General features: G+C 49.4%; 1 protein-coding gene across 5 annotated transcripts in view; it reads right to left on the bottom strand.

The window, feature by feature from the left end:
* Positions 1–14,029, bottom strand: part of ANK1 (ankyrin 1) — a 249,618-nt gene that overhangs the window by 117,552 nt on the left and 118,037 nt on the right. The gene's annotated exons all lie outside the window — the stretch shown is intronic.

Raw genomic sequence — 14,029 nt, 5'->3', positions numbered from 1 at the left:
CTCTGGAAGGCAGCAGCCCGTCTGGAAGAAAGTCACGAAGCCTGTTCCCACCCCAGGCACGTGCTGCTAAGACCTCCAGGCCTCTTGCCTCGTGCCTCTGAAAACTACCTTCCAGATTTGCTAAAATCCTCTACATGGAGAACTCCAATTAATAAATGATGGTTACTGGAACAGCCCTGATAACAGCCCAGTGGAATATCTCAAGGGATTCTAATGCACTGTTCCAACATTAATATTTACAGAGAGAGAGAAAACGCCCTGCTCAAATGGATGAATAATATATATAATACTTTCAAAAACACGAATGCAATTGACTTGCACAATGAACTGAAAGAGATACTATTTTTCAGCAATGATTTGAGGATTAATTGACACACTATGAGTTGCACATTTAAAATGCACAATTTGCTAAGTTTTGGCATATGTATACCCATGAAACCATGGCCACATAAGATAATGGGCACAATCACCTCCAAAAGCTTCCTCACGTCCCTCGGTAATCTCTGTCACCTGCCAGCCAGTCCACATCCTTATCAAGACTTGGTATGGTCTGTCTTAATTCAGACATCCTAACAGATGCACCACATGGCTAATTTTTAAAATTTTTTTGGTAGAGATGGGGTCTATTGCATTTCCCCCAATAACCGATAATGTTAAACATCTTTTTCAGGTGCTTATCTGCCATCTATATATTTTCTTTGGTGATGCAGCTATTCAAATCTTTTGCCCATTTTAAAATTGGAATGTTTGTTTTCTTATTGAGTTTTGAGAGTTCTATATATACAGAACATCTTTCTTAAAGGTGAGATAAACAGATCTTATAAATAAAATATTCAAAGCTCAGTAGCAAAAACATTCCCAGTCCCATTTTGGTCCTTAGTTCTTCTAATTCTTAAGCTGTGTCTTTCTTTCTACAATGCTGCGGGTGATACACAATCACAAAGAAAAAGATGTGATAGTCACAGTGGACCAGAAGCTGAACACAACCCGCAGTGCTCTGAGTGTAATGGGAAAGATGCTGAAGTATTATTAGAGGACTTTAGTTCTCAGAACTGCCAAGAATTCTTGACATTAGTCATGAGCTCATTAGGGTTGAGGCTTTGAAACTTAGACAGGCGATGAGTCAGGCAAGGCCCAAGAGAAGGAGAAAGGACACAACTACAGACATATTGCTCAATGAGGCCTGGGGCTAAAGGAGCTGAGCTGATAAGGCTAAGGCGAGAGCCCTTGAAACCTAAACTCCAGCACTGCAGCCCTGGAATGCCACAGTGGAGCTAATTATATGGTGCCCGGTCCCAGGTGTGGTGGCCTGGCACCAGAACATAATTATAACTGTCTCCCAGGCAGAGATAGCTTGGTTCTCAAGTTCTGAATTCCCAGTCCCTCTCTCTCGCTTTCCCCACCTACTCCCCTATGTGACTGGCATAGTGCTGGGCAGTGCTAGACACAGTGATTGCCGACTGGTGTTAGAAGCATGACATCCCCACCACTTCCATGAGTCATAAAGAAACTGTAAGTCCTGGGGTTCAATTGCTATGGAAAAGATTTAGATTCCACAGAAAGAAATGTCCAGCTATAAGAGACACGTGACTTAACAGAACTCATTATTCAGAAAGAGGTTAATCTTTGCCGGAGATCCCTAAGGATAGAAAAAGATAACTCACCCTTTGATCTGGCATGGAGACCACTGGGTAAGCTATGCATCTTGGAAGGGTCTCTTTGGGCTCTAGGGATTCAGAAAGCTAAACCATTGTTCTTTTCCCCATGCCTGACTGCCCCTTCAACCTTCCTTCACGACCACACCCTTAGACCACAAGCAGTCATTCTGCTTCTCCATCTCCATTTTGTTTATTCTTCGAGCCTGGATGTTTTCATGTAGGCATTAATGTGCTAAGATCTGCCAATGAGATCAAAACAAACCACCAGAAAGGAACTGATGGGCCGAAGACCCAGCAGGCACAGGCCACTGTTCTAGCGTATGGCTTCATGGAGTCTGCAGGCTTTCCCCATCTTGCTTAATGTTTTACCGACTGTCTTTTTGCAGTGCTCTCTGCAGACAAGCACAATGAAATGCTGGAGGCCTCGCCTGTGGGGTTCTGTCCTCTGAGCCACATGCAGCTACCCCAAGCGGGGATGGCGTGGGAGAGGAGAAAGGGGAGAAATTGTTCAGCATTTAAACCCCCAGCTCACTTCTGGCTTGGTGCAGTAAGCTGCTCTCGGGGTAGACAGGGACTCTGGGACACTCGAGGGACTGCCGCTGCTGTGAATTCCTGCAGGGATTTCACAAGCTGGAAGAACACGAGCCTACAGCAGAGAATCTCATCCCACACGAGTGGGATTCTCAGGTGACTCTGCCTCCCCAGGATGATTTGGGGGAATAGGTTCAGGTGCTTCAAATGGTGACCAGTAGGGGACATGAGGTGGCTCCTCTCTACAGGGATATCAGAGCTGAGATCAAGGCAGCCCCAGGATTTGAGAGAAGGGCGTCCTGGCAGCTCAGGCTCTGTGGCAATGACCGTCCTGCTCAACCCTCCTATGCAATCAACTCAAACCCAGAACTCAATAGCAACAACACTACTTGCTTTCTGGACAGAAAGTCAGTAGGTCTCCCACAATTGAGCTACACAGCTTTTGATAAAGGAAATAACTTTTCATCATCAGTTGATTTCTTCATCGGTAAAATGAAACTAGCTTCCCCCATCTCTCCAATATTGGGAGAATAATGTGAAAATGCTGACCACCACTTCTGGCACATGGTAGGTGCTCCATCAGTGACAGCTGATGCTTGTTTTTCCTCCTCTCCTCCCTTTCTTCTCCACTAAAGCTTTTGTCACATGTTAACATCTCCCTCAGAGGTATGGAGTGTCACTGATTTTGCCTCAACACTGGAAAATCAGGGTCTCATCGCTGCTGACCCAGGGTCAAACACCCACGGCCAAGATCAGGATCCCAAGAAACCTGAAAGCTCTGCTCTGCACCCAGACCTCTTGGGTTTATAATGCACCCTTTTCAGTGCCCATATTCTTAGCAGCAAAGAAACAACGTGTGGACACAGTTGTGTCCTCACGCTCCCTGTCAGCAGCTGCCCTTGCAGTGTCCTGCTGCTGGCTGTGGCTCGCTGACCCATTCAGCTCCTGACCCTCCTTCTATCTGTTCTGCCCCACCCACCCAAGGAGCTGCCCCCACTCCTAGAGACTCTGGGCACCACCGATAAAAGTGGGTACCAGGAACCCCACCCTTTACTGAGAAAGGCAGGCCGGTTTATCACCATGCAGAGCCAGCCAGTGACCATCCTGGAGAATGTGCTGGCCACCAGGAGTATCGCTGTCGGGGAAATGTTATTAACTAGGAAGGAACTCTACAGAATGTTCCATGCAAATGTCATATTGAATTGAATCAGAAATCCAGTCTGACCCCCTCTGAACCTGGTCATTCCTTCTCAACCTTGATGGCAGTGACAGAAGAAAAGGAGAGAGGAATGGAGTCTTGGTTGTTTTTCTATTTGACTTTGTGTGGGGAGTGCCCAGTGGTCAATTAAGGTACCCTGGGCACCCGGCTTGGCTGGAATAAGGGGTGGCAAGTGCAGGGGTCTATTTAGAGCCCGGATCAGGTCCCACAGAGTTGGCACCAATCTCCATCACGTTCTTTTTAAGAGGGTTGGCAGCCCTGGAGTCTATTTTTAAACCCATGAGAAAGGTGCTGTGTGGATTCCAAAAAGGGCCAACATTAAACCCGAGATCCCTGGAGGAAGGAGGCACAGCTGAACCTAGGATTTTCTCTTCACACACAGGGGTTCCCCTTATTCCTGGGATCAGATATTGACTGTCCTTCCAAAAGGATCTCTGGGGTTACAGGCCCACTTTTGGCATGGCCTCGGTGGCATTTGACTCCTAATGAGCTCATGAGCTGGAAAGGGTTTTGCACACTGGGTCTGTTTTTCAGAATTGAGATTTTGTTTTGATCCCCCCTACCCGCAGTGTGAAAAATCCATGCGCTTTTTATGTATCTGGCATCTCTCCTTCTTCCTATTTTCAAATCATACACTCTGGAACCCCCACTCCCTCCTGCACTGCAGAGCCCGCAGCCAAGAATTTACAACAGGAAGATCCAAGGAACGTCTGTTCCCCCAGGCCGTGGTGCCCAGCTCCCCAGAAATCCAGACTCTGTGCTGGAGGAGGACAGGGAGTGGACCCAAGTGGCAAGCCTGCTGGGGACAGGATTATTTTCCCAACAGTGAGAAATAAACAGGCATCCAAACGCCACTGTTTCCCATCAAATAACCAGATGAAGCGAACAGAATGTTTTATCTACAATGACAAATTTCAGCTTCCGCATCCGTGTCTCTTTTTGGATACGAAATAGAACGAGAATTCCTAAAGAACAAAATGCCTTAGGATTAAGCAAATGCTTCTGCTGAGCAGTTCTGGGACCACCCAGGACTCCCTGGGCAGGGAAGTAGGAGACGAGGTCTCTTCTCATCTCCGTTCAACTCGGAATCCGCAAGCTTGGCACAAAAGCAGCACTCAATACATGTTTCCTGAGCAGAACACGGTGGCATATGCGCCCCACGTCAACCAGACAGGCGCTCCCTCCAGGCACGCTCAAAACAACAGGCATGAGCCTTAGCACAGTGCTGGCCACACAACAGAGGCTCCATAAACGTTAGCTGGATTGGAATCCAGTCTATTCAGATCTCTACATGATTCGGATGTTCGGGGCTGGTTGACTAAATTGTTTGCGACCCCACATGCTACTATGGCCCCTGTGGAAGCAGCCTTGGGACCACTGTCCTCTTCTAGGCAGGGACGTTTTGGGTGTTTCCCATCCCAGGGCCTGGACCATGCTGCAGATAAGAAGCCTCCACGCCCCAACCTGTCCTGTGCATTCTTTCCCCACAATCTCCGTTAGTCCTAAATTGCCAGTCCAAGCCCAAGAGAGTAATTCTGTTGCTTCTGTCCCAAGGCCACGAGCAGTTCACATCTCTCTGCTGAGGGTGGGAAGATGGTGGGGTGTCATGTGGGTGCCTACATAGAATTCCAAGTGCACCTGCATCACCAGGCACCCTGGCCCACGCCGCAGAGCCACACCACAATTCCCCACGGCGCTAGGAACGAGCTGTATTTAGAACTGACACTTCAGAACACACTGCGGATTGGGGAGCCGAGACTAAAGTGGAAATTACATGCATTCTGGAAAACATGGATGAGCGGCACTGCCAGAACGGGCCATTTACCAAACTACCTCCCGTGTTTCCAAACATTACGGAAACCTTCCTCTGCAGCCTCCTGGTGGGCAGAGAGGAGGCGCGCACACCGGAGAAACTGCAAAATCCAGCTCCCTGGGGCGGTGCGAATAGGGAAAAGAGGGACTCTTCTTTTTTTTTTTCCAAATTTCCAAACGGGCTTGAGTACCGGCAGTGAACCCCATGGCTCCAGAGTTTCTGAAGGATGCCAGGGGTTGACAGCCCCATGGGGCACACTCACCCTCAGCAATGAAGAAAGGTTTCCACCCTACCTTAGAAATGCAACCCTGCCGGATATGAGCTGCCATCTGGAGCAGGCAGGGACGACCAGGGGGCCCCCTCAGGCTTCTCCTTTATTTGAACAATTCACCCCAAGGGACAGAGCCAGGCTGGGTGGCCCGTTACCAGCCAGAGAGACATGCCCAAGATTCCAGAGGGGTTTGTGCCCCTGGAGTTTGTCCAGACTCTGGAGCAAGGCTTCCCCAACAGACTTCTGGAGAAGGCAGCCATTGGGAACTGGGCCTGGAAGGCCCCATCCACACCCTGTAGCCCATGATGATTCACCTCAGAAACAATGAGATACAGATGAAAGAGCAGGAAGATAATAATAGATACAGTCAACAGGGCATGGTGGCTTATGCATCTGAGACCAGCCTGGGCATCATAGCAAGATCCCTGTTTCTACACACACACACACACACACACACACACACACACAAATTTAAATTAGCCCTACGTGGTGGTGCACACCTGTAGTCCCAGCTACCCCGGAGGCTGAGGTGGAGAATCACTTGATGCCAGGAGTTCAAGGCTGCAGTGAGCTGTGATCCCGCCATTGCACTCTAGCCTGGGCAACAGAGTGAGACCTTATTTCTAATACTAATAATAATACTAACAGCTACAACTTGTGAGCCAGGCACTGTTCAAACCATGTTAGACGTGTTAACACATTTAATCCGCACAGCCACCCTATGACTTAGCAACTATTATTATTCCCGTTTCACAGAAGCAGCTAAGGCACAAAAACATTAAGTCATTTGTCTGAAGTCCCCCAGGAGTGACATGATGCCCGGAGCAGCGCAAGGAACACACAAAGGGAGTGGCCCTGGGCTTTGCACCATTCCACAGCCTAAGCTGGTTTGTTTGTTTGTTTGTTTTGTTTTTGAAATGGAGTCTCACTGTGTCACCCAGGCTGGAGTGCAGTGGTACGATCTTGGATGATTGCAACCTCCACCTCCCATGTTCAATTGATGATCCTGCCTCAGCCTCCTGAGTGGCTGGGACTACAGGCACATGCCACCACACCCGGTTAATTTTTTGTATTTTTATTAGAGATAGGGTTTCACCATGTTAGCCAGGATGGTCTTGATCTCCTGACCTCATGATCCACCTGCCTTGATCTCCCAAAGTGCTAGGATTACAGATGTGAGCCACCATGCCCAGCCCAACCTAAAGTATTTTTAGACTGGAGGGGAAAACTGAAATTCAATATTCTCCAGTAAAGAGTTGCTCACTCTGGGAAATCTGGTTGCAACCAGGCCATCTTTAATAAGTTGGCTATTCTCTCTATTCGGAAAAGATGCCAGCCACTGATCACCCAGTTCGATGCAGAAATGTGAGGTCTCTGTTTCCATGAACCTAGGCCCTCTGGAGTTTAATGAGAGGGAACGTGTCCTTTCCAAGAGCAATGAAGAAATGGGGAGGCCTTGAAACAGTAACCCCAGTCTACTCCAATCAAATTCGCTAGTAACACCATCATTCAACAGTAACATCATTATGTAACCTCCCTTGCACACTTCTGAACCAGGAGAAAGAAGCTCCGGGGAGCTGGTGCTAGGTCTTCCAGGCTGGGCCAGAAGGATCCTGGACTCCAGGAAAGGACGATGAGGTAGACCAAGCCCAGGGACCCGCTCCCAAAAAACCCACCTCTTCGCCTTCACCGGGGCCCTGCTGATAAGGGATGGCTTCCACTGGCCAAATGCTGACTGCAGAGGTTTCCTCTCTCTTCTCAGAGCCAGAACATTGCAATGAAACCCAATTAAACTACTCACCAGCCTACCTATGTCTCCCGAATTTTTCCATTTGTACAACTGGACAACAGGAAGACAGGCTCCTTCCTCCAAGATGCACTTAAGTTCCCTTCAACAGGGTGCTTAGCAGCTACCACTGGAGAACACCTTGGCATCAGCTCTCAACTTCCTGGTCCTGTTTTCTCTTTACCACCAAGGCAACAAGAGCAGGTGCCACACATAACACTTCACACTGGGCTCATCGTATTATTTTAATGACTAAAGAGGGACCATTCTCTTTCTATTTAATACGGTATGAATTCTGACTGGCTGCTCTTTAAGATATCTTTTCATATTGTATTTATATCACCCCTTCTATAATTATTTAAATTTAAAAGGTGGAGAGGCCGGGCGCCGTGGCTCAAGCCTGTAATCCCAGCACTTTGGGAGGCCGAGGTGGGTGGATCACGAGGTCAAGGGATCGAGACCATCCTGGTCAACATGGTGAAACCCCGTCTCTACTAAAACTACAAAAAATTAGCTGGGCATGGTGGTGCGTGCCTGTAATCCCAGCTACTCAGGAGGCTGAGGCAGGAGAATTGCCTGAACCCAGGAGGCGGAGGTTGCGGTGAGCCGAGATCGCGCCATTGCACTCCAGCCTGGGTAACAAGAGCGAAACTCCGCCTCAAAAAAAAAAAAAAAAAAAAAAAAAAAAAAGGTGGAGAAATAAGCTATAAACCATCAGCCACAGCTGCATTTCTTTCTATGTTGGTTATCTGCAGAAAACTCTGCCCACGCCAGGGGAATCCTAAGGTATGCCCGTAATCTGGACATTTCTCATCTGCATAATATGGAAGGGTGTCTAGATGGTCCCCTCTTAAAGCCTTGGCTTCATGTCTTTTTAAAGAAATATGGCTGGGTGCAGTGGATCACGCTTATAATCCCAGGCACTTTGGGCGGATCACTTGAGGTCAGGAGTTTGAGACCAGCCTGGCCAACATGGAGAAACCCCGACTCCACTAAAAATACAAAGATTAGCCAGGCATGGTGGCAGGCACCTGTAATCCCAGCTACCCAGGAGGCTGAGGCAGGAGAATCACTAGAACCTGGGAGGCAGAGGCTGCAGTGAGCCGAGATCGCACTACTGCACTCCAGCCTGGGTGACAGAGCAAGACTCCTGTCTCAAAAAAAGAAAAAGAAAAATGCTATGTCGGTGAGGTTCTTTTCAGCTCTACAGTTCCATGAATTTGTAAAGTGAAGACCTCATTTCTACTCCAACTTCGATGATGAAGTCCACTTTCATAATCTGCTTTTCAAAGTGACCTGTCTCAGCACCCATCATTTCTGGAATGACTGAACTGATTTTCAGTCTTCAGAAAGAGACATTTCCAGGATTTCTGAAATAAGATACCAAGATGCCCATCAACATTTCTGAAGGAAAATCATTGCCAATATCCATAAGCGCCTCTAGTGCCTCGGGTGCTTTTCGAGTGAGGGTCAGAGATAAATTCTCAATGTAAGAATTCGGTGGGACTAGATACATAGGCTTTTTCCTCCTTCACTTATTCTTTCACTCAAATGTGAACCGCTGCATTGCGTTGCGTGATCCGAGCGCCCAGTGGTAGGCACGACAAAGTCAAGGCTGTTTGGTTTCTACTCTTGGGAAGGCTGCAGACCAATAGAGGTGAATAACAGAGCTGCGTGGAAAATAGGACAATACAGGGTTAAATACTCAGTAAGATGATAGCCCAAGAGATGCTCCAAGACAGGGTACCATTAAATACCAAATGAGAGGTTGAAACAGGAACCACCAGCAGTTCAAGGGAGTGGCTGAGATCAGAGAGGGCAACAGCACTGGGGGCATTTTTGATGGAGCAGTGAGAATTGAACAGAATCTTCAAGCCAGGTTTAGGACGTCGTGGGGATCCATTTCAGTACCACCAATGCTTTTTTGAAGGCCCCTGTGTTCCAGAATCTTCTGGATTGTAGAAGATAATCAGAGAACACTGGCTTCCCAACTGCCTGGAGAGAACGTGAGGATCAAAACCGAACACTTGAAAATTAAAACACATATGTCACACGACAACATACACATGCCTGCTGTAGGAAACCGTGTGAATGTTACATAAAGGAGTGATTCATTGCTAACGATCGTATAGCCTTTATAGCCTTAAATGTCTCCTGCGTGAGGTTGGAGGGAGTTTCCATCCCTCACAAAGATTTTATACAAAGAGGAAAATAAAGCAATGATTTTAGATTTATTCAGTCATTTGAAAAATATATGCGTGCCTGCGGAGGGGCCAGGCCTTGTTTAGAGTCCAGCAGTGAACAGACAGGGAAGAATCCTTCACTCATAGAGCTGACATCCCTATGGGCGGGAGGGGAGGGGGACAGATGAGCAGTAAGATCTATTTATCCCACAGCGAACTGGTGAGTGCTAAGAGGAAAATCAAATGCAGAGAGGGGATGGAGAGGGCTGTGGGGTGCAGTGTCTGATGGTGCTCAGTCCTGGAGGCCTTTCTGAGGAGGTGACGCTGGGGGAGCCTGGATGTAGGCGGTGATAAGGCCACAGCACCTGGACATGCCCAGGTTGTGACAGGTAAGCTCCATGAGGTGGGAGACCACTCTAGCACCCACCCCACCCATCTCCCATCCCTGAGATACCACCTTTCTTGGTCTGGAATGCTCTTCTCTACACCCACAGATGTTAGGCAACTTTTGTTTTTCTTTCTCTCACTCTGTTGCCCAGGCTGGAGTGCAGTGGTGCGATCGTAGCTCACTGCAGCCTCAAACTCCTGGGCTCAAGCGGGCCTCCCACCTCAGCCTCCTCAGCAGCCAGGACTACAGGTCAGCACCACCACACCTGGCTAATTCTTTAAGTTTATTTTTTGTCGATATGAGGATCTCACTATGTTGTCCAGGATGGTCTCAAACTCCTGGCCTCAAGTGATCCTCTTGCCTTGGGCCTCCAAAGTGCTGGGATAACAGGCAGGAACAACTGTGCTTGGCCTCTAGCCATCTTTTGATGTCCATGAGACCAGCAGTTAGAGGCACTGGTGAAGGAACCGAAAGAAAAACGAAAAGACAGGAATCGATAGCATTTAGTAGGTGCTGGGTGCTGCTCTAAGCATTTTACAAGCGTTCACTCACTTAATCCTCACAGCAACTTTCTAAGGCAGGTGCTCCACTTATCCTTACTTTACAAGTGGAAAACAGGGCACAGAAAGATTAAAAACTTGCCCAGCCGGGCGTTGCAGCTCATGCCTGTAATCCCAGCTCTTAGGGAGGCAGAGGCGGGATTAGAGCTTGAGCCCAGGAGTTCGAGAGCTGCCTGGGCAATATAGCAGATCCCGTTCTCCACAAAAAGGAAAAAAAAAAAAAAAAGACAAACAAACAAACAAACTTGCCCAAGGTCACACAGCAGAGAAGTGGCAGAGTTAGGATTAGAACTCAGCAACAGGAGCCAAGTCAGCCAACCGCAAGCATTCTGCTCTTGTGAGTCAAAGATGCCTGTGTGACAACAGGAAGCTCAGGAACTCTGAGGAAGTAATGGATAAGCGAGACATGGGCTCTGGCTGGGAAGGCCATGAGCGAGACCCTAGGGAGGTTCTTGGTTCTCCATCGATAGCTTGCTACTGAGTATGGCAGCGCCTTGTCCAGGCCACTAAGGCTAATTAGTACTTCGCATTTGCCAAGTGCTTACCCTGTGCTGAGGCAAATGGGGGGATGCTAAAGTCAATGACAGCTGATGCAGTCCTCCCAGGGCCCCCCTAGGGACTCACCAGGGATGCAACTGGCCAATCAGACCAGAGAATTGCCCTGAGTTCACTTCTTTCTGATTTTTTTTTTTAGAGATGGGGTCTTGCTATGTTGCCCAGTCTGGTCTCAAACTCCTAGGTTCAAGCAATCCATTCACCTCGGCCTCTCAAAGAGCTGGGATTACTGGCATGAGACACTGTGCCCAGCCTCTTCTTGAGTTTTGACCAATAACTTTCCATGATTTCCATTATTAGACGCCAGTTGAATTCATAAATAGCATTAACATTTTTCAAATGCCCATAGGAGTTTGTTGAGTTAACCAGAGTCACTCACCAGAGAGCCTTCAGCTTATTCGCCTCCCCTTGGAGGGGCTGGGGAGACATCCTCCTTCACCCACCCAGGGGACGGGGAGGGAAGGTGGTACTTCTCCCTCAGTAGATTCTTCCCTCCTAAGTGGGCTGACATATTTCAGACACTGAGGATCAGGGTGTTTCTGGAGTTTGAGGCCTCGGCGGTGCTGGCACTTGGCATGGGCCACCCAGAGGGAATGTGTGTGCACATGTGTGTGAGTGCCTGTGTGTGCACATGTGCCTGTGTGCACGTACCTGTGTGTGTACCTGTGCTTGTGTGTGCATGTGTGCCTGTGTGTGCATGTCTGTGTACATGTGCCTGTGTGTGCATGTGTGCCTGTGTGTGCACGTGTGCCTGTGTGTGCATGCCTGTGTGTGTACATGTGACTGTGTGCGCATGTGTGTGTGCACATGTGCCTCTGTGTGCGTGCCTGTGTGTGCACATGTGCCTGTGTGCGTGTACCTGTGTGTGTACCTGTGCTTGTGTGTGCACGTGTGCCTGTGTGTGCATGCCTGTGTACATGTGCCCGTGTGTGCATGTGTGCCTGTGTGTGCTTGTGTGTGTGCCTGTGTGTGCATGTGTGCCTGTGTGTGCACGTGTGCCTGTATGTGCATGCCTGTGTACATGTGCCTGTGTGCATGTGCGTCTGTGTGTGCACGTGTGTGTGCCTGTGTGTGCACGTGTGCCTGTGTGTGCATGCCTGTGTACATGTGCCTGTGTGTGTGTGCCTGTGTGCACATGTCCCTGTGTGCACATGTGCCTATGTTTGCAAATGTCTGTGTGTACATGTGTCTGTGTGCACCTGTGCCTGTGTGTGCACGTGTGCCTGTGTGTGCATGCCTGTGTACATGTGCCTGTGTGTGCATGTGTGCCTGTGTGCACATGTGCCTGTGTGTGTGCGTGCCTGTGTGTGCACATGTGCCTGTGTGCACGTGTGCCTGTGTGCACGTGTGCCTGTGTGTGTGTGCCCGTGTGCACATGTGCCTATGTTTGCAAATGTCTGTGTGTGTACATGTGCCTGTGTGTACATGTGCCTGTGTGTGCACATGTGCTTGTGTGTGTGCACATGTGCTTGTGTGTGTGCCTGTGTGTGCACGTGTCCCTGTGTATGCATGTGTATGTGTGTGCACGAGTGTGTGCATGTGTGTTTGCATTTATGTATATATATGCATATGTGTGTGCCTGCACATGCATGCATGGATGCGTGTGTGTGTCTGTACAAATCAAGGCAACTTCAGACAAAGAGACCAAGAGTGGGTCTCAGGGTATTAGGGTTTGGGAGCAGGGTAGGGGGAGGATGCAACTGGGGGTGGGGAGAGAATATACTACAAAAAGAAATCAAGAGGGGTTCTGGCATTTAATTTCTAATCTTGTCTCACTAGAAAACTTGTAAAATTCCTAACCAGTAGTGCTAAAGAGAAACGTCTCTGCCTGGTTCTTCTACATTTGTGGAAAGTCTCACTCCCTGGAAAACAGTCACCACTTTCTGTTTTCACTGGGGACTCCACTCAGAAGGCTGGAGAGAAGAGATGAAAGCCAACAGGAGGGCTTGCTGGTGATGTCGAGTAGGGTCCATCTGTGGCCCATGCACCCCAAAGCCTCACCAGCCACCTCGATCTCCTGGCCCTCTGCAGTTTCTCTAAAACGTGGCAAGCTCTGGACCATACACAAACCCACCAGCCAGGACTGCCTGCTGAGCAGCCATTCCCCAGCTGGAAGGGCCACCATGCCAGGCAATTCCAAGATGCCTTTTAGGTAGAATTCACGAGAGTCTGTTCTCGACCTAGCAGAGCCTGCTGTGTGGGCACCACATCCAGGGACCACCTTCCCACTGTATTTCCACCACCCTGCCCTCCCTTCTGCAGCCACCTACCCACACTGCTATTGTCTTCTGCAAAGGAATAAACATGCCTCAGTCCCCATCCCAGCAAGAGCAGAAGGCATGGCAGAGTTGGCACCAGAGACCACGTCCTCTGGCCTGGGCCAGCCCATTCCACAGTCGCCCCCACTGGAGTTTGCACAGATGGCTCCTCCTCTCTGCCCTTCATGGAAGGGATGGAGCTGAGGGCACAGAGGCCAACAACCAACAGAGCCAGGGGAGCACAGACCCTGCCTCAGAGCAGTGACCCAAGCCCAGGAGGGAGGCAGAGGGTCTCCAAGGTTGGGGGCAGAGTCAGCTTCACGGTCCATCCCAGGAGCCAGGACTAGGAAAGGGCGGAGAGCACACTGAATGGGGGCTGGGGGTCCCCGCTGCTGGTGGCTCCCCTGCTGCCTCACAGGTAAGGGTCTATGTCATGGTCAGGACAGAGCGCCAGGAAACACCCCTGTCCAGACTGGTAACGGAGCTAAGTAATCCCAAGGATTTAAATAACTGGGATTTTTAAAGGCTAGTCACGAAACAGGGGATCCGTGAGGATGTGCAGGGCCCTCGGTCTGGAGGAAACATTGCTTATGTGCCTGACACCAGCTCCATCTCACTCGGGCCGGGGGCCCTTCAGCAAGGGCTCCTGCTGCCATACCTCCTGCCATGGGGCCACCTGATGGAAAAAATAACAGAGTATTTCCATAGAGAGCTTTCAAAGCAAACACGCAAACTCACAGGACCAAAATGCAGGGCCAAGGAGAAAACGCAGGGGCTTGCTGCAGAGGAGCCCACGTGTCGGGCAAG

Source organism: Saimiri boliviensis, chromosome 13, assembly GCF_048565385.1.
Source record: "Saimiri boliviensis isolate mSaiBol1 chromosome 13, mSaiBol1.pri, whole genome shotgun sequence".
NCBI lineage: Eukaryota > Metazoa > Chordata > Mammalia > Primates > Cebidae > Saimiri > Saimiri boliviensis.
The sequence above is the reverse complement of the archived record's forward strand: the minus strand, read 5'-3'. Positions and strand labels throughout refer to the sequence as shown.